The sequence below is a fragment of the Ovis aries genome, chromosome 23 (genome assembly GCF_016772045.2).
Source record: "Ovis aries strain OAR_USU_Benz2616 breed Rambouillet chromosome 23, ARS-UI_Ramb_v3.0, whole genome shotgun sequence".
NCBI classification, from domain to species: domain Eukaryota; kingdom Metazoa; phylum Chordata; class Mammalia; order Artiodactyla; family Bovidae; genus Ovis; species Ovis aries.
In genome coordinates, this window is record NC_056076.1 from 49540142 (window position 1) to 49560466 (window position 20325).

Below are 20325 nucleotides of genomic sequence, written 5' to 3' on the forward strand. Positions count from 1 at the left end.
AGGGTTTAACGAAAAAGTTACTTTAATGTAAGATATGTTCTCTGTTTGAATCTAATTGTTGGTAAGAAGTGGACAACAACTCCTTTCACTAAAGAACAGGGAGAGAAGTTACTTGAATCGCAGTAGAAAGTCCAGGTGGTTCAGTGGTAAAGAATCCACCTGGCAATGCAGGAGACACAAGAGAGGCAGGTTTGTTCCCTGGGTTGGGAAGGTCCCCTGGAGGAAGAAATGACAACCTACTCCAGTATCCTTGCCTGGAAAATTCCATGGACAGAGGAGCCTGGAGGGCTACAGTCCATGGGGTCACGAAGAGTCAGAAATGACTGAGCATACACGCACAGATGCACAGACAGAAAGTCCCAAAGGTGGATGTTTGGAAGAATGGGGAGGACCTTGGGAAATGTTGGTCTCAGGAGATCTAGCTAACAGTGACTTAAACCAGATAGAAGATGAATCCTATATTATGTTAAAGTCCCCAGGTGGTACTGAGGTTGTGTTCCCTAAAGCCAGGCTCTTAGTTTTTGCTGTGACATTCATAGGATGTTCTCCCCACCACACAGTCCAAAGTGTCCCCCATTAGGTCCACTTCTAATCCCAGGGAACTTAGAAAGGGAAGACACGTTCCCTTTTAGTAGCATCATTGAAGAGTTGCCCACATTCTTCGGCCAGAAGACAGTCAGATGATCACACCAGAAGCTAGAAAATACTGTCCTCTTCTTTCTAAAGATTTATTAATTTGGCTGTGCCAGGCATTAGTTGCTGCATGTGGGATTTTCAGTCTTCATTGTGGTGTGAAGCTTTTTCAGTTGCGGCATGAGAACTCTAAGTTGCAGCATGTGGGATCTAGTTCCCTGACCAGGGATCGAACCTGACTCCCCTGCATTAGGAGCATGGAGTCTTAGTCACTGAAACACCAGAGAAGTCCCGCGAAAATAATGTTTTTATTCAGGGTGCCTGGGGGCATAGCTGAAAATGCAGTTACTATCTATAAAAATGGAAATGGATATTGCCAACTGTTCGTTGGGAATTCATTTTTTATTCCCTTTAAGTCATCCTTTAAATTATTCCATCTTGTAGTCAATTTTTAGTCAACTAGACCTGATTTATCACTATGAAGTTGATGGAGTACATACGTTTGACTTTATTTCTAGTCTTAAATGTTAAAACATTTAAAATGAGAAGACTCCTCCCTGCAAGAGGTCTTCATGATGGTGGGAGGTGTCTGCTCTTCACTTCCCCCCAAGACATTCTGAAATACTAGTCCTTAATCATGGATGCAGGGGAGGGATTGGCTCAGAGAGTAAGAGATATGTTCTTAGCCTCGTTCAGAGAACAGAAGAAAGGGGTGACCAACAAAAGGAACTTTTTGCGATTGCCCAGAGGTAGAGGTGTAGCCTGGGTGTCTCCCTTGTGTCTTGTCTGACTTGGGGGTTCAGTGCCGCCCCTCTACAAATCGGAGTCAAGCAACTTTCACGGGGTTTTCTTTGACTCTACAAATGGAAGCCCTGAATCCCTGGGAAAGGTGGATGTCAAGCAGGAACAGCCCTTTTTACCAAATGTGGTTTTCTTAGTTTCCGCCTCTGTTTTCAGTTACCCTGGGCCCCTGGCCATGTTAGTTCTAGGACGGCTGAGGTTTTTATCTGGCTAGTTTGCTGTTGCCGTCCTAAATCCTAGAATAGTGTCTAGAACATTTAAGGCGTTCAGTAGGTGTTTATATAATGAATAAAATTAGGTACGAGAAATCAGCTGCTTAAACAGGCAGTAGGGGAATTGGGAAAAGACCAATCAATCTGGAGTCAGAAATACTGGCATGCCACTCAGGATTAGGTGAGTTCTAGGCTAAACACAATCTTTCTGAATCTCTATTTACTCTTCAGAGACAAAGAGATAATACCTTGTACAGTTGTTGTGATTATTAAATATATACAGTAAAAAGTTTTCTGTGTTTTGCAAACATTTGAATTGGGAAAGGAGAAAGACAGAAAGAAAATACTTTTTTATGTAAATGTGGACATTTATATATCATAAAGGGGCTCCATTAATCATTGGTCAGGGAATGGATGGTTCCCAGAATAGATGATGCCTGGGAAAGTAGACTCAACTAAAGGGGAAACATAAGATTAGATTCCTATCTCACGTCATTTGCAAAGATTAATTCCATTTGGATGAAATCTATAAATAGAAGAAGGGATTTCCGTGGGGGTCCAGTGGCTAAGACTCAGCACTCCCAGTGCAGGGGGCCCAGGTTCGATCCCTGGTCAGCGAACTAGATTCCCACATGCCACAGCCAAGAGCCACCACGTGCAGCTAAGACTCAACACAGCCAAATACATAAATAGATATTTTAAAAAACACAAAAGAAAGGTATGCTAATAGATGCTAAGAAAAATCAATTTGAAATTTGGGTAAAACCTGAGAAAAAATTTTTAAATGTCACAATTGGGACTATAAGAAATAAATATTTTGAGTAGATCAACAAATATTAAAGAAATTAAAAAGCTAATAAAAGATTCTCCTTTACCTTACATACCCAAAACACTCCCTAGTCATAGAGGTTTTCCTGGGAAGCTCTGAGGTCATTTGGGTAGGTCCTAATTCAATATGACTGATGTCCTTATAAGACATCAGGGAAGCTTGCAACAGAGAAAAGACCACGTGAGGGCAGACAGAGGGTAGCCATCCACAAGCCAAGGAGGGGCATCGCCAAACATGCCAACACCTCGACCTTGGACTTCCAGGCTCCACAATTCTGAGAAAATAAATTGTTGTTTAAGCAACGACCTAGAATATCCATGTCAATGTCAATGGCCTAGAATGGTCTTAAGCATGAGAAGAGCAATTTCCAACTTGCTGTTCAAACTGCTTCAGTGTTTTTTTTTCCCCTCAAGGCATGTTTCTTAGAAATGTTGTCAGGGTTGCAGGGCAGGGCAGGCCATGCAGAGGCTGCATGCAAGTGTCATAGTTGCTGGAGAGAGATGAGAGGGCCCTAGAAAGAGTTGGGAGTGAGGCCCCCTTCCCCATCTCCAAGAATAGATGGCGGGGGTGGGGGCGGAGGGTGAGAAAAAGCACACAGTCTGGTCAAATCTGCCTAGAAGAAGAGAGTTGTTACTAAAAGAACAATATAAATTGTGCTATATTGCACAATGCTATAAGGGTTATAATGGAGAAGGAAATGGCAACCCACTTCAATATTCTTGCCTGGAGAATCCCATGGGTGAGGAGCCCGGCGGGCTACAGTCCACGGGGTCGCAAGAGTCGTACAGAACTCAGTGGCTAAACTACAACAACAGGGGTTGTAAGGGCTTCTTGGCGACTCAGTGGTAAAGACCCCACCTGCCAATGCAGGAGATGCAGGCGACTCGGGTTTGATCCTTAGGTCGGGAAGATCCCTGGAGGAGGACATGGCAACCCACTCCAGTTTTCTTGCCTGGAAAGTCCCATGGACAGAGCAGTCTGGTTGGCTATACAGTCCATGGGGTTGCAAAGAGTCAAATGTGAATGAGCATGAATATGAGCATAAAGTTTATACTTCTAGGCTGCTGCTGCTGCTAAGTCGCTTCAGTCGTGTATGACTCTGTGTGACCCCATAGATGGAAGCCCACCAGGCTCCTCCGTCCCCGGGATTCTCCAAGCAAGAACACTGGAGTGGGTTGCCATTTCCTTCTCCAATGCGTGAAAGGGAAGTCGCTCAGTCGTGTCCGACCCTTAGCGATCCCATGGACTGCAGCCTACTAGGCTCCTCCATCCATGGGATTTTCCAGGCAAGAGTACTGGAGTGGGGTGCCATTGCCTCTGTAATTTATGAATAAACATTCATTTTTAAATTGAATGTTGAAAATGTTCAAGCTTTCCTCCCTAGAAACGGTGCTAGAAACTATAGCTATATTCCCAGTGTTGCTAGACCACAGGCCCCACAGAGCTGAAACAAGATAGTAATGGAACACACTTGGGTTCTGAGTCAGGATGCCGGAAAGAGGGGGAAAAGAAGACCAGCTCTTTCAAGGTCGACCCTAGTTCAAGTATTGAACTAGATAAAGTTTGTTGAAATAGGGAGCTTAAATAGGAGCTGACTGTATCTCAGTCGGTAAAGAATCTCCCTGCAGTGCAGGAGACCCGACTTTGGTTCCTGGGTCAGGAAGATCCCCTGGAGAAGGAAATGGCAACCCACTCCAGTATTCTTGCCTGGAGAATCCCATGGACAGTGGAGCCTGGCTGGCTGCAGTCCATGGGGTCGCAAGAGTCGGACGTGACTTAGCGACTAAACCAGTCACCACCGGAGTTTGTCAGACTCTGATGTTTCCTTTTTATGTCTCTTGTTTTCTTCACTGTACGTTGTGACGGGAGTATTTTTCTTGTTGCAATAACGTTTAATGATCACTTTTTTTTTTTCATTTTATTTATTTTTTAAAACTTTATTTATTTTAATTGGAGGATAATTGCTTTACAAAATTGTGCTGGTTTCTGCCATATATCAACACGAATCAGCTGTAGGGATACATATGTCCTTCCCTCGGGAACCTCCCTCTGTACCCACCCCTCTACCTCCGACTCCATCTCTCTCCTCTGGGCTGTCAAGGAGCACTGGATAATGATCACTTTTTAAATGGCTGAAATTTCCATATAATGGGTGGACCACCATCCTTTACTTGGTGGTTTCTCTATTGCTGGCTGAGGGTTCCTGTTCTTTTTCTGCCCTCTTTCCTGCTCCGGTGCCTCCTCTCCTGGCTTCTGATACAAGTTCTCTGGTTGCGCCGAGCACTTCCCCTCCCATACCCCTCAGAGGCTCCATTTTCCAAACTGCCTTGACTTTCTACTTCTCCAGGCTCTGGTTTACTCAGAATAGCTGACATCCTCAAGGGCTTCATGGGAAGCTTTGAACTGAGCTCAGTCCTGCTCATGTATATCAATGGCTAATAGACCTCTAACCAGTACAGAGCTACTGCTATTGTTTAAAAAAAAAAAAAAAGATGCTTGTTAGTTCAAATTATTGAAGCAGCTGAGTGCATCAGCGTGTACACCCATGCAGATTCATGTTGATGTATGGCAAAACCAATACAATATTGTAAAGTAATTAGCCTCCAATTAAATAAATTTAAATTTTAAAAAAAAGGGAAAGTTTCCTGTTAGGGTAGGAAAACATTGAGTTAAGGTGGTCACCTTACAGACAGGCTAGTCCTTGGGAATCTTTTCTCCAAACAACCCCCTAAAGTACTCTTGAGTTTCCATAGCTGATTTCACTCCTCCACTCCTGATCCTGTAGATCCTCTGAGCCTCAGTATTTCTTTTCTGTCCCCTTCCTTCCCAGTGATTTCCATGGTAGCAGTAGGTGCCTGGAGAGAAGAAAGGTGTCAAAGTTGTCTTTTCCAACTGTGGGTTTATCTAGAAGTTGGCAATAGTCTCTCCTTAAAAAGAAGCTTATTAAGAAAATCAAAGGAATGATTGTAAAACAAATATAAACAAGGGTTCAAGTCATTTGTTTTCCTAAATATCTGTGGTTATTGATACCGTGTAACCTTGACTTTCCTTACATCATATCAGTGCATGTATGTGCTGTGGTGGGAAAGGGCTGCTGGGAGAGTCTGGAATCGAGGACAGGTCTAAGCAGGCAGGGCTTCAGTCCAGCAAGGAGCAGAGTTATCTGGACCAGCATTAATTGTCTCAGCCCAAAGGAATTCACACTTAACTTTGTTTATACTTTCCCAGGAGACGTGTGATCCTAGTCAGATGCCATATAGACACTTAAAAGCGTTGAGGCCAGGGGCAGAGGGTGGGATAATCTCCCTGGAATGGAGACGCTAAGAGTGCACTTAAAAGTAAGCATGTCTCTGCTTCTGCCCTGGTCATTCTCCCGGGGCAACTTCAGTGGGATTAGTTGCGAGGCCCGCGCCTCAGCCAGTCACTGCGAAGGCATGTATTCCATCGCGACCTCAGCTCATTTTCTTTGTTTGGTCAGAGCTATCAGTCCTCCTGGGGGTCCTGTGTCCTTTCTAGACAAGCACATCTGTTCTTTCTGACTAGGTTGCCCCAAACTCTTAATGTCGGATTCTTTTTGGCTGACCAAAAGGCAACCCCATTTACACACGACTAAAATAGATAACTAATAAGGACCTACTGTATAGCACAGGGAACTCTATTCAATGCTTCGTAATGGCCTCCATAGGAAAAGGATTTAAAAGGTGGATATATATATATATATATGCACAACTGATTCACTTTGCTGTACAGTGGAAAATAACATAACATTGTAAATCAACTATACTCTAATAAAAATTAGTAAAGAAAAAGAAACGCTTGGCAACATGGCTTCACAAGCCCTGCAGTTCATTCTCTTGGGGACCCAACAGCACTACTGCTCTTCCCTCCCTCAAGGCGAGCTTCTTTATTATGTGCAGGAGAAATAGTGCCTGAACTAGCATACACAGGCTGGACAAACGACAGGTTCCTACTGTATAGAGCAGAGAGCTATATTCAGTATCTGTGAGATATGCTATAATGGAAAATAAGAATGTATAACTGAGTCCTCTTGCTGTTCAACAGAAATTAAACCCAACATTGTAAATCAACTATATGTCAATACAATTTTTAAAAATCACATTGATTTTAAACCAAAGAATTAAAGATTAGTTAGAAGAATACAAGGGAAAAAAGTTGCCTGCCAGATCCACAAAGGATGCTTCAGCCATCCAGCCAGTGGTGCACCCGGAGGGGCCTCACAGTGGGATATACAGGATACTGGCCCCTAGATAAGTAAGGTTCAGATTGAAGGAATGATTTCAATGAGCCCAGGTTCTTGCATCTTCTTATACCCAGAAAACAACTAAGTTCATTAACTTGAGATGTCTGGTTTGACTTTTGTTTTAATTTTAAAAAGTAATTTATTTATTTCGCGTTCAGTTGTGCTGGGTCTTTGCTGCTGTGCGGGGGCTTTCTCTAGTTGCGGTGCTCAGATTTCCCATCGTGGTGACTTCTCTTGTCAAACAGCGGGGGCCCCAGAGTGTTCAGGCTTCAGTGGTTGTGGCGCACTGGCTTAGTTGCCCGGTGGCATATGGAGTCTTTCTGGACCAGGGATGGCGCTTGTGTCCCCTGCATTGGCAGGGACATTCTTAACCACTGGACCACCAGGGAAGTCCTAGCTTTCTTTAAATTAACAGTAATCTTCTGATGCTTGTTGCAGAACTCTTGTATATCCTGGCTCCTCTCTTGCCTCTTTGGAGCAGTCCCTCTGAAAAATCTAAGAAGCTGTCTACTGGCTGAAGTCCTCAGTTTTGTCTGCCAAATAAAACATAATGCTCAACTTTTAGGTTGTGCATTTTTTAAAGTCAACTATTAATACATCTCCTTCCAGCCTCCTCCTCCCACCCCTCGCCCTCCACCACTTCTTCATTAAACACTTTTACACATTAAGTTTTAATGGACACACCAGACATGGAACTTGTGTAAATCACGTAATTTGACGCTTTTCTATGTGAAGCCATCATAAAACTGTGACCTCATCACCACAATCAAGGTAATGAACATGGCAATCCCTTCCAGAATCTTCCTCATGCCCCTTGGCAATCCTTCCCCACACCGTCTCTTCAGTCAGTCACTGACCTGCTTTCTTTAGACTGTCTTGTAAGTGGAATGTTGGTAGAGTAAGTTCTCCTGTCCACTTTCTCTCATGCAGCATAATTATTTTGAGATATATTCATGTTTCTGTATGCATTAGTAATCTTTTATTTTTTAAAAAACAGCTTTATTTTTAAAAATAGCTCTAATAGAGCTACAATTTACATATAATAAAGTGTACCCTTTGAAGATATACAATTAGATGGCTATTAATTGTACTAAGGGAGTTGAAAAGCTGGCTTATAACTCAACATTCAAAAAATTAAGATCATGGCATCTGGTCCCATCACTTCATAGCAAATAGATGGGGAAACAATGGAAATAGTGACAGACTTTATTTTCTTGGGATCCAAAATCACTGCAGATGGTGACTTCAGCCATGAAATTAAAAGACCCTTGCTCCTTGGAAGAAAAGTTATGACAAACCTAGACAGCATATTAAAAAGTAGAGACATTACTTTGCTGACAAAGGTCCATCTAGTCAAAGCTATGATTTTTCCAGTAGTCATGTATGGATGTGAGAGTTGGACCACAAAGAAAGCTGAGTGCTGAAGAATTGATGCTTTTGAACTGTGGTGTTGGAGAAGATTCTTGAGAGTCCCTTGGACAGCAAGGAGATCAAATCAGTCAATCCTAAAGGGAAGTCAATCCAAATATTCAATGGAAGGACTGACGCTGAAGCTGAAGCTCCAATACTTTGGCCACCTGATGTGAAGAGCCTACTCATTGGAAAAGACCCTGATGCTGGGACTGACGCTGAAGCTGAAGCTCCAATACTTGGGCCACCTGATGTGAAGAGCCTACTCATTGGAAAAGACCCTGATGCTGGGAAAGACTGAAGGAGGCAGGAGAAGAAGCGGATAATAGAGGACGCGATGGTTGAATGGGATCTCTGATTCAACTCTGAGATGGTGGAAGACAGGGAAGTCTGGTGTGCACAGTCCTTGGGGTTGCAAAGAGTCAGACACGACTGAGTAACTGAACAACAATAAGGGAGTCATGCTACCATCACCATAAGCTAATTTTAGAACATTTTCTTCAACTCTCAAAGAAACCTTGTACCCATTACTAGTCACCCCTCTTTCCCACCCTCTCTATACAACCCTGGGCAACCAGCAGTCTATTTTCTGTATCTACAGGCTGCCAATGCAAATGTCGTAATGGAGACGTAGTGTGTGGTCTTTGTGCTTGACTCTTTCACATCATGTCTTGAGGTTCACAGGTTGTAGCAAGTATCACTACTTCCTTCTAATGGCTAAATAAATTCCATCATTTTTTACCCATTCATCAGTGGACAGACAATAGGTTATTTTAAGATTTGGGGCTATTACAAATAATGATGCTGTGAACATTCACAAAGAAGTTTCTGTATGGTTACAGTTGACCCTTGAACAAGGTGGAGGTTAATCCAAGCATAACTCATAGTCAGCCATCCCTGTCCTCAGTTCCTCTGAACCCATGGACTTAACCAACCATGGAATAGTCCCTTCCTTTTTATTGCTGAGTAGTACCTCACTATAGGCTTCCCTGGTGGCTCAGAGGTTAAAGTGTCCGCCTGCAATGTGGGAGACCCGGGTTCGATCCCTGGGTAGGGAAGATCCCCTGGAGAAGGAAATGGCAGCGCACGCCAGTGCTCTTGCCTGGAGAATCCCATGGAGGGAGGAGCCTGGTAGGCTACAGTCCACGGGGTTGCGAAGAGTCAGACACGACTGAGCGGCTTCACTTTCACTTTCACCTCACTATGTGGATGTACTACCATCTGTGTATCCATGCACCTTTTCATGGACTTGGAGCTGTCTCACAGATGAAGCTGCCATGAACATTTGGGTACTGATCTTTGGAAGGATATCTGCTTCCATTTTTCTTGGGTTTGTATCTAGCAGAGAAATGGCTGATAATATGACAGCTGCATGTTCAGCCTTTTAAGCAACTGCCAAACTGTTTTCCAAAGGAGCTGTAGCATTTTGCAGTCCCAGCAGCAATGTATGAGAATTCTATGTCCTCATCAATACTTATGATCAGTATTTTGACTTTCAGTCACTAACAAGTGTGTGGTGGAATCTTGTGTTTTAATTTGCATTGGCTTAATGACTAATAATGTTGAGCATTTTTTCATATGGTCATTTGTTATTCAAATTATGTGTTAAAATCTTTTCTCCATTTTGGGAGACGTTATTTGTTTTCTTACTACTGAGTTGGGTATTCTTTATGTACTTTGGATATAAAATACCAGAATATGATCTACAAATCTTTTCTCCCAGGCTATGGTTTGTCTTTTCATTCTCCTAACAGTATCTCCTAACATTTCATTCTCCTAACAGTATCAGTTTTCATTCCAATCCCAAAGAAAGGCAATGCCAAAGAATGCTCAAACTACCGCACAATTGCACTCATCTCACATGCTAGTAAAGTAATGCTCAAAATTCTCCAAGCCAGGCTTCAGCAATACATGAACCGTGAACTTCCTGATGTTCAAGCTGGTTTTAGAAAAGGCAGAGGAATCAGAGATCAAATTGCAAACATCCACTGGATCATGGAAAAGCAAGAGAATTCCAGAAAAACACCTATTTCTGCTTTATTAACTATGCCAAAGCCTTTGACTGTGTGGATCACAATAAACTGTGGAAAATTCTGAGAGAGATGGGAATACAGACCACCTGACCTGCCTCTTGATAAATCTGTATGCAGGTCAGGAAGCAACAGTTAGAACTGGGCATGGAACAACAGACTGGTTCCAAATAGGAAAAGGAGTATGTCAGGCTGTCTATTGTCACCCTGCTTATTTAACTTCCATGCAGAGTACATCATGAGAAGCGCTGGACTGGAAGAAACACAAACTGGAATCAAGATTGCCGGGAGAAATATCAATGACACCACCCTTATGGCAGAAAGTGAAGAGGAACTAAAAAGTTCCTCTTGATGAAAGTGAAAGAGGAGAGTGAAAAAGTTGGCTTAAAGCTCAACATTCAGAAAATGAAGATCGTGGCATCCGGTCCCATCACTTCATGGGAAATAGATGGGGAAACAGTGGAAACAGTGTCAGACTTTATTTTGGGGGGCTCCAAAATCACTGCAGATGGTGATTGCAGCCATGAAATTAAAAGACGTTTACTCCTTGGAAGGAAAGTTATGACCAACCTAGATAGCATATTCCAAAGCAGAGATATCACTTTGCCGACTAAGGTCTGTCTAATCAAGGCTGTGGTTTTTCCAGTAGTCATGTATGGATGTGAGAGCTGGACTGTGAAGAAGGCAGAGAGCCGAAGAATTGATGCTTTTGAACTGTGGTGTTGGAGAAGACTTTTGAGAGTCCCTTGGACTGCAAGGAGATCCAACCAGTCCGTTCTGAAGGAGATCAGCCCTGGGATTTCTTTGCAAGGAATGATGCTAAAGCTGAAACTGCAGTACTTTGGCCACCTCATGCGAAGAGTTGACTCATTGGAAAAGACTCTGATGCTGGGAGGGATTGGGGGCAGGAGGAGAAGGGGACGACCGAGGATGAGATGGCTGGATGGCATCACTGACTCGATGGATGTGAGTCTGAGTGAATTCCGGGAGTTGGTGATGGACAGGGAGGCCTGGCATGCTGCGATTCATGGGGGCACAAAGAGTTGGACACGACTGAGTGACTGAATTGAACTGAACAGTATCTTTTGAAGAGCAGATGCTTAAAACTTTGATGAAATATAATTTACAATTTTTTAAAATGGATGTTAGTTTTAGTACCCTCTGTAAGAAATATTAACTAACCCAAGGTTACAAAGATTTTCTCTTATGTCATCTCTGGAAGTTTTATAATTTTAGGCTTTATATTTAGGTTTAGAGATATTAAAAAAATTTTTTTTGTACATAGTGTGATTCATTGATCAAAGTTCTTTTTTTCCCCCACAGATATTTAAGTTTTCCTTTAGCATTCATTGAAAAGACTATCCTTTCTCCACAGAATTTCCTTAGCTCCTTTGTCAAAAATCCATTTTTTTATAACAAATGTGTGGTTTTTTTCTAGACTGTGTTTCACTGATCTATTCGTCTGTTTTGATTTCAGTAACACTCTTCCTTAATTACTGTAGCTTTATGACAAGTCTTGAAACTGGGCATTGATAGCGTTCCAATTTTGATTCTTTCTGAAACTGTTTTAGTCATACTAGGTTATTTGCATTTTCATCTGAATGTCAATTTCTACAAAAATCTGCTGAGATAGGAATTGCATTGTATTTGTATTAATAGATATGTTTGAGGATAATTGATTTCTTAACATTGGATTTTTCAACCCATCTTCATTAGTTCTTCATTTAAATTGTAACATTTTTTACGTTAAATTAGGTATTTTACAGCTTAGTTTTCTGCTGACAAAATTACTTCTTCACGGAGATATGGCTTGCCCTTTCCAAATATATAAAACTTATATTTGGATAGAACCATTTTAAGCAAACACAATTACTTACTTACAACGGCATTTATATTTTTTAACTTAAAAATGTGAACATTAAAAAAATACCACCCAGATGGTCTGGTGGATGTGCGGAGGCCACCCAGAAGCCCTCTCTGGAACTGAGGCACTCACTCATCCCACTGGTTGCTGGGAGCCTTGGCAGTTGAGGGCTCTCGTTGGTGCCTCTCTCCAGGAATTACCCTCAGTCAACCAAGATACTCACAGTCACAGCCCTTCCGTAGAGGCAGTCCACAAACTGGCCTCCTTGCCAAGGACAGGACCACTCTGGAGGGATGGAGGAGCTACACAGCCCCTGATGGGGTCAGCTGGGCTGTTGTGACATCGTAGTTCAACTCCTCCCCTGCCCAGTAGAAGTCTTGCCCTCAAACCTCCATCTCAGACAGTCTGTCTCCCAGGGAATCCAAGTGAAAACAAATGAGAATTTCCTAATCAGCTTGCAAGTAATGCAAGAGCTGAAAGGAGTGGAAACACAGACGCAGGGTCAGCTCATGGGGCCCAGAGGGGAGATGTGGCAAAAACAGGAAGCCAGTGACCACTGGTTCCGTATGATGGTTGGCTTAGGGTCAAAGTCATGTCCCTCAATCAGAGGGGTTTCCTCTTCACTGGTCACCCTGACTTTGGGAGGAGGAGAAAGCACCTGGCAGGCTTCTGCCTCCTCACTGTGGCAGGTACATGGATAACACGTGTGAGAGAGATGGCAAGCAGACTCTGAAGTTCAAAGTCAGTGGCTGGTCCTGGGCCTCTCAGTAAGTGGATGAACTTGAACTTAAACTTAGGGCTACAGACACTGTGCTTTTTCCTTTCCTTGAAACAGCACTGGAAGAACTTGCCTTCCAGAAGACACCTATGAGTCTGTTTGTTCTCTGTGTAAATCTGGATGTTAACCTATTATGAGGAGGGGACCACCTGCTTTCTTTGAAGGAACATTCATTTCAAGACTTTCTCATAAAAGAACAAACAATGAAGAAACAAGCTCTATGGTGTGCAGGTGAGGAGGAGATTGGCAGTCACCAAAATTTTTCCAAACTTGCCCAGCTGACTTGCTGTGGGATACCAGAAATACACACATACCTAAAGAATGTCCTGGAGATGTTTCACCAGCAGAACCACCTCATGAGGCGGGACAGGATGCTCCCTGAGGAGAGGAGCTCCTGGGAGCGGCTGGTGGACAGGAGCTGCTATAAAGGACAGGCTGCAAGGGAGCCCTGGACACTCCAGCTCTCACTCAGCAACGCAGGTGCAGAAGGTTTTGGAAGAATAGACAACCCAGTGTGAAACCAAACCCTTCCCAGTCCCATTTCATTTAATCCTCACTCCGCTGCTATGCGATGAGTTTTTTTCCTTTTTTGGCTGCACCATGCAGCATGTGGGACCTTGGTTCCCTGACCAGGGATTGAACCCTGGCACCTCCCCCCGCCACCCCACAGTGGAAGTGTAGAGTCTTAACCACTGGATTGCCAGGGAAGTCCCAGAGTTTTTTTCATGATGCTTTTGAACTGTGGTGTTGGTGAAGACTCTTGAGAGTCCCTTGGACTGCAAGGAGATCCAACTAGTCCATCCTAAAGGAAATTAGTCCTGAAAGTTCATTGGAAGGACTGATGTTGAAGCTGAAACTCCAATACTTTGGCCACCTGATGCGAAGAACTGACTCATTTGAAAAGACCCTGATGCTGGGAAAGATTGAAGGCGGGACGAGAAGGGGATGACAGACGATGAGATGGTTGGATGGCATCACAGACTCAGTGGACATGGGATTGGGTGAACTCCCGGAGTTGGTGATGGATAGGGAGGCCTGGCGTGCTGCAGTCCATGGGGTCACAAAGAGTTGGACACGACTGAGCAACTGAACTGATTTCAAATACAAAACTCTAGGCTTGAAGAGGCTGAATTGTCACAGGTCAGAACAATAAGTGGTTGGCTGGGATTTGAGCCCAGGTCTCTTTTCAAATCTGCTGTTTTAATCACTCGACGCTACTGAATATGGAGGTAGGAAGGATAATGAACTGCACTGCATATTTAAAACATTTCACCAACATTGACTCAGTGGAAACGTTCAGGCTGAGAGGGACAGGTTGACAAGGGGGCAGCATCCAGTGTGACCAAGCCCCGTGTCAGCACCTCTTCCCTCCTCATGAGGCTTGGGCGGGGGGCAGCTCTAAGCTCACCTGAGCTCACCTGAGTTGGGAGGTATGTCTTCCCCACGCTAACCAGTCCATCAGAGTATCCCGTATAAGAACAGTCAGTTCGTTTCTTGAGGGACGGCCTCATAAACAACGTTGCCAGGGAGGGGGCAGCACTGACGGCTGAATCCCAGGTGCTGCCACTGTTTCCCATGAGGTCAGACCACAGACCACATCTGTGGACACTCTGGGGAAGTCTCACGTTCCTGGCTTTTTTAATTACCGCCTGCTTGCAGGCTCCGCTCAGGGCTGGCAGCCTGCCTGGGAATGCTGGCTCCACCTGGTCCTCCCCTGTGCGGCTCCTGTTCCCTGCAGGATGCAGGCATCCTCCTCCCCGACCCTGCACCTGCCTGGAGAACAGGAGCTGAGGGGACCCGGTGGCTGCTACCTTCCTGGGTGGCTTCCACCCCGGAGACGTCTTGTCTCCTTTCAGAATGCCAACAGCCCCAGGAAATCAGAGGACATTCGCATCTGTCCACCGTGATCTGAAGGAAGTTTGCATTATAGGAAGACCACCTGCAAGGAACAGTGCCCTACTATTTGCATAATATGGTAAATACTGACCGCCTATTCCCTCCATTTTATTTACTGTTTTTAATCATCTTTCAGATTTTATTGACGCCGGAGTCCATTGACAAGTGAAGTTGCTCAGTTGTGCCCAACTCTTCGCAACCCCATGGACTCTAGCCTACCAGGTTCCTCCATCTGTGGGATTTTCCAGGCAAGAGTATTGGAGTGGGTTGCCATTTCCTTCCCCAGGGGATCTTCCTGACCCAGGGATTGAACCTGGGTCTCCCTCATTGCAGCAGACGCTTTACCATCTGAGCCATCAGGGAAGCCCTGAAGTCCAGAGAATTTGGTTAAATAGGACTTGAATTGAATGTTCTTAATTTATTATTATTATTATTTATTTATTTGTGGCCTCACTGTGCAGCTTGCTGGATCTCAGTTCGCTGACCAGGGACTGAACCCAGGCCCTCAGTAGTGAAAGCACTGAGTCTTAACCACTGGACCTCCAGGAAATTTCCTGAACTGAATACTTTTTTTTTTTTTAATGCATTTATTTATTTATTTGGCTCACCAGTTCTTGGTTGGGTCTTAGTCGCAGCACGTGGGATCTTCAACTTAGGCTGTGGCATGTGGGATCTAGTTCCTTGATCAGGGATGGAACCTGAGCCCCCTTCACCCTGCATTGGGAATGCAGAGTCTTAGCTACTGGGCCATCAGGGAAGTCTCTGAATTCTTTTTAAAACTGTGGTTTTATACAGTCATTCAGATACTTTTTCATGAAGTTATTATTCCTCTACCAAGAATTTAGTCCATGTGGTACAAATCTTTCTGTTGCTGTTGTTCAGTCACTAAGAAGTTGCCAAGAGACAGACCCGACTGAAGACACTTAGCACACAGCATGCAAGCTCAAAGGTTGTGCACAAGTGAGTCTGGGCATGTAGGACTCAAAGAGAGAATGGGGAAAGATAACCAGTGGTGACTGGAGAGGAAGGGAGACTCAGGGAAAGCCCGTACCTGCTGTGATGTGCTCATCAGAGGCTGGTAATTATCAGAAGAAAGGAAACACAAAAGATGAATATTCTGTCTAGGACTTATGCCAGACTAGAGGGGCTGGTGGTGGAGGCAATGGCACCCCACTCCAGTACTCTTGCCTGGAAAATCCCATGGATGGAGGAGCCTGGCGGGCTGCAGTCCATGGGGTCACTAAGAGTCGGGCACAACTGAGCGACTTCACTTTCGCTTTTCCCTTTCATGCATTGGAGAAGGAAATGGCAACCCACTCCAGTGTTCTTGCCTGGAGAATCCCAGGGATGGGGGAGCCTGGTGGGCTGCTGTCTGTGGGGTCGCACAGAGTCGGACATGACTGAAGTGACTTAGCAGCAGCAGCAGCAGCAGAGGGGCTGAGGAGCATGTCCTAATCCATGCAAAACAGGAAGGGCAATCACCTGGTATTCACAAGATTCACCTGAGCTCTAAACATGTGCAGATGATTCCATGAACAAGAGACTCTGGAAGAACGCTTAGCTGGTGCTGGCAAGAGTTTAAAGTTCCCAGTTGGGAGCTGGACCGTCCTCGACTATAGATGTATATATAACTTCCCAATGCCTATTAGTGGATTTAAACAAATTCCATGAAGTCATAAAGCAGCCAGCACTATCAAGGGGTGTGATGAAGGCCTGGGGAAGACTTTGGGGTAAAGGGTCTGGTCACCATGGAGGCAGGAAGGAAGGTTTGGAACATCTGACTGTGAGTGGAAAATCTGAATTCCATCATGATGTCAATTTTCCCTTATTTTTTTCTGGACTAAGTCGTGCATAACAAGTTGATACTCTAATAATGGCCTAATTTATGGTCTTCCAATTCCCTTACAAAAGAGAAAATCCCCCAAAGGGGATATATGTAAAGCTGATTCACTTTGCTGTATAGCAGAAACTAACACAACTTTTTAAAGCAACTAGACTCCAATAAAAATTAATAAAAAAGTAAGTTAAATTAATTAATTAAAGTGGGAAAATGAAGGAAAGAGAAAGCAAGATCTTGGATTAGCCAAGATCTCACAGCTCAGTGGCACCTGAGGTTTTTGACTCTAGCAAATGCTCCAAAGGAATGTACCATTCTGCCTTCTCTCCTTGTATTGGCTGCTTTCCACCCAAAATGTTGGGGTGATGACCAGGACTGTTTTTCATTCTAGTTCTTTCAAAAAGTAAAGGGCAATGGTTTTTTGGTACCATAACGCTCATGGTAGCGTTATTCATTATAGCCCCAAGTGGAAACAATCCAGATGTCAGTCAACTGAAGGATGGCTGAGCAAAAAAGGGAATACCCGTACAGTGGAATATCATTCAGCCATAAAGAGGAATTAAGGTCAGATACCTCCTACAGTTAGGATGAATTCTGAAAACAGTATGCCAAGATAAATCAGTCAGTCCTAAAGGCCACATTTTTATGATTCCATCTAAGTGGAATAGAATGGAATCTATATGAAAATGTCTAGAATTGGCAATTCTATAGAAACAGAAAGTTGATTGTTGGTTATCTTTGGCCGAGGAACTTGGGGGTGAGGGGATGGTACAGGGTTTCTTTTTGAGGTGATGAAAATGTTCCAAAAATGACTCTGCTGGTGGTTTTACAGCTCTGTGAATATACTAAAAATCATCAAATTGTATACTTTCAGTGGGTGACTTGCATGATATGGTAACTATTTCTCAATAAAATGGTTACAAACAGATAAGGAGAGACCACTAGTAAGATCAGAGGTGTTGATGGGAAGCCTCAGTTTTGTCCATCCCTCTTGGCATAGTCCTGGGACCAGAGCTGAGTGCCAGGCAAGGGGTGATGAAGGAGCCTGGACTGGACACATCAGGGGCGGAAGCCAGCAGGCATTCAGTGACTGAAGGAACAGATACTGAAATGCCTGACTCTCTGTTAAAGCCCAGCCGGTGAGAAGGAAGAGAAAAATGTTTGGTTTCAGTCTTAGGACTTGGAGCTGGGAAGGGCTTTTGAGGGTGGCCCAAAGCAATTTGCCGTGAGGCTTTAAGAGAACCAACACTATCGTGTATTCACACATCTCTTATTCCTCTTATCGAATCTGGGGACTTGTCTGAGGTCTTGGTGCTGAGGGGTTGGAGGGGGAGGCTTTCATTTGGTACCCAACATAGAAACTTGGAACAGGAAACCAGTTGCCCTGAGAAATGTCATCTCCCATTGTACTGTGGGCTTTATAAGTTAAGGTGAAGATTTCTCCAGCAGCAAAGCTCACAAAACACCAAAATGAACCATCTTTGGGAAGACATGGATAACTTTATGTATGAGTGCCGGGGTCCAGGCCCGGTGGATCCAGCGTAATTTGAAGGTGGGGACGGAATCGGCATCCTGGAAAAAACTTATTTAATTACAGATATAGATGGAGATTAGAAACAGATAGTGTAGTAGGAGAATTAGTGGAGAAAAGAGGCTGAATAACTGGTTTACATGGAATACCAATCACCACCTGTGTAGGCCACAGGCGTCTTTCCATTCTCCCAAAGGAGAGGAGGCACTGAGGCCTCCCTGGTCCGACCTTAGAAGCCCACGCAGAATTAGCAGGCTTGGTGAGTACCCACATCTCAGATGGGAATTCAGCCAGGAAAGCGGGGAGCAAGAAAGAAACGACACGGGGGAATCAGTCTTTCCAGAAACTGATCCGATTTCTTTATTTTTCAGGTTTGTTTATGTACCTTTTTGTTATACATAGGGATGAATACAGAGTCACGCGGGGGTCAGCAGGCCTGACCCTTGTCACAATCAGGTGCTTCATATAAAATTATACAAAGGTCTTATGAGTTTCATCATCTTCTGGCCATGAGGTCTGCTGACATTTTATGGTCCTTTCTGATACTGGTCAGTTAACCAGAAAACTTATTTTTCCAGGGGTGATTTTTTTCTTAAATCAGGCACCACCCTCCAAATAAAGTTGCATTCCTATAGGGTGAGGGTGTAGTGAGTTACAATCAAGAAAGGAATTTACTTAACCTAAGGTTTAACATGATTAATCTTAAAGGTTAATACTTATTTCTCCTATATGTTAGTTATATTCATTACAAGGGCAGGAATATGGAGATATAGCAGCAAATATTGGCTCAACAAATGTAAACCCTTCACCAATGTTCCCCTTAAGATCTATTTAGTCTTAAGATAGTGATAAAGTTACATTTTTGCATAGCAAGGACACAGTGATTTATAACAAAGTACAGTGATCTATAACAACAGAGAAGATTCATTAACTCAAAAAGTCTAGTATTGCTAACATCAAAAAACTACTATATTTCCTTTTCTATATTCCAAATACATTGATTAATATATTCCCAGGTGCCTAAGGATATGGAGGCCTGATGGCAATCATTGACTCATCAATGAAAAAAGCCCTATGCTAATACTCCAAACTCTCTGTGCTGTTTATGGTTGAGAGGTTGTCACACAAGCTAGTCTGTCAGCAGAGAGGTTTGACCTGAGACATCCTTGTCACATCCAGGGCAGGGAATTAGCAGTAATTATTGACACGACAAATGAAGAAAAAACCCTTCACCAATATTATTCCTAATCAACCCACTAATACTATACTAATGATCTTCTAACTTCGCAAAAGAGTCTGTATTTAGAAAGTTTTAAAACATCCCGTGCCTCTCACAGTTGGGAGGCTGTAAACAATCACATGCGGCCGGACGAGCCTGATCAGGCAGGCCAGAGAAACTTCAGAGTTCATAAGTTGAAACACTCTTGTCACGCCCAGGAATTTTTATTAACTGGAGCTGTAAGTTAACTCCTTCTCTGAGAGAAATGGTTATGGGGGAGAGCTCCCCGTAAATTACTCTGGTTTTGGGGGTAGATACTCAGGAACAGGGGGTTTCCTGAGGCTTGATCACGCCTTTGCGTACGCCAAGCTTCCTTCCTCATGACCTTTGCATGGTCGGGGTTCCTCACGCTGGCTCCCAACATATGAGGACATGTGGAAATTAGATGCGACCCATTATGAGACTGGGATGTAGATTTTTTGGCCTCTGGAAAGCCCACAGTCAATGGAAGCTGTAATTTTACCTGTTGAGGGATCAAGTTCAAGTGTGGTCTAGTGGGATGAACACAGTCAAATGGGTCATTTCACTCAAGTTTTAAACCAACTCTTGTTATGTTCACTTACTGTCTTATGTCTGCACAAGACACTTACCTCTGCAAACTCGGTATAAAAAAATTGTGAGCAAGGACTGGTTTTGAAAGATATGGTGAAACCATCCTCGGCTTTTGTCATCAAACTGGACTTGAGGCCCAAGTGCCCATGTCGCCTCATGTAGTGCCTCCCCCGTCTCTTAGTAAGCTGGCTGGAGAGAAGCTTCAGGAAGGGCATAGCTTAGGCTGAAAGCCTATGATAAACAAATCCATGCTGAGACATGTGTGACCAGGAGTTAATGCGTGTGTTGCAGTTTAAGAAAGGAAGTCAGTTACCTTAAGGAACAACGTAATGTACTAGACGTTTTTAAAATTTTGTTTTATTTTAGGTGGGTGGGCTTTCAGGATGCTTCTTTTCTTTTTGTTAGGAAAAAT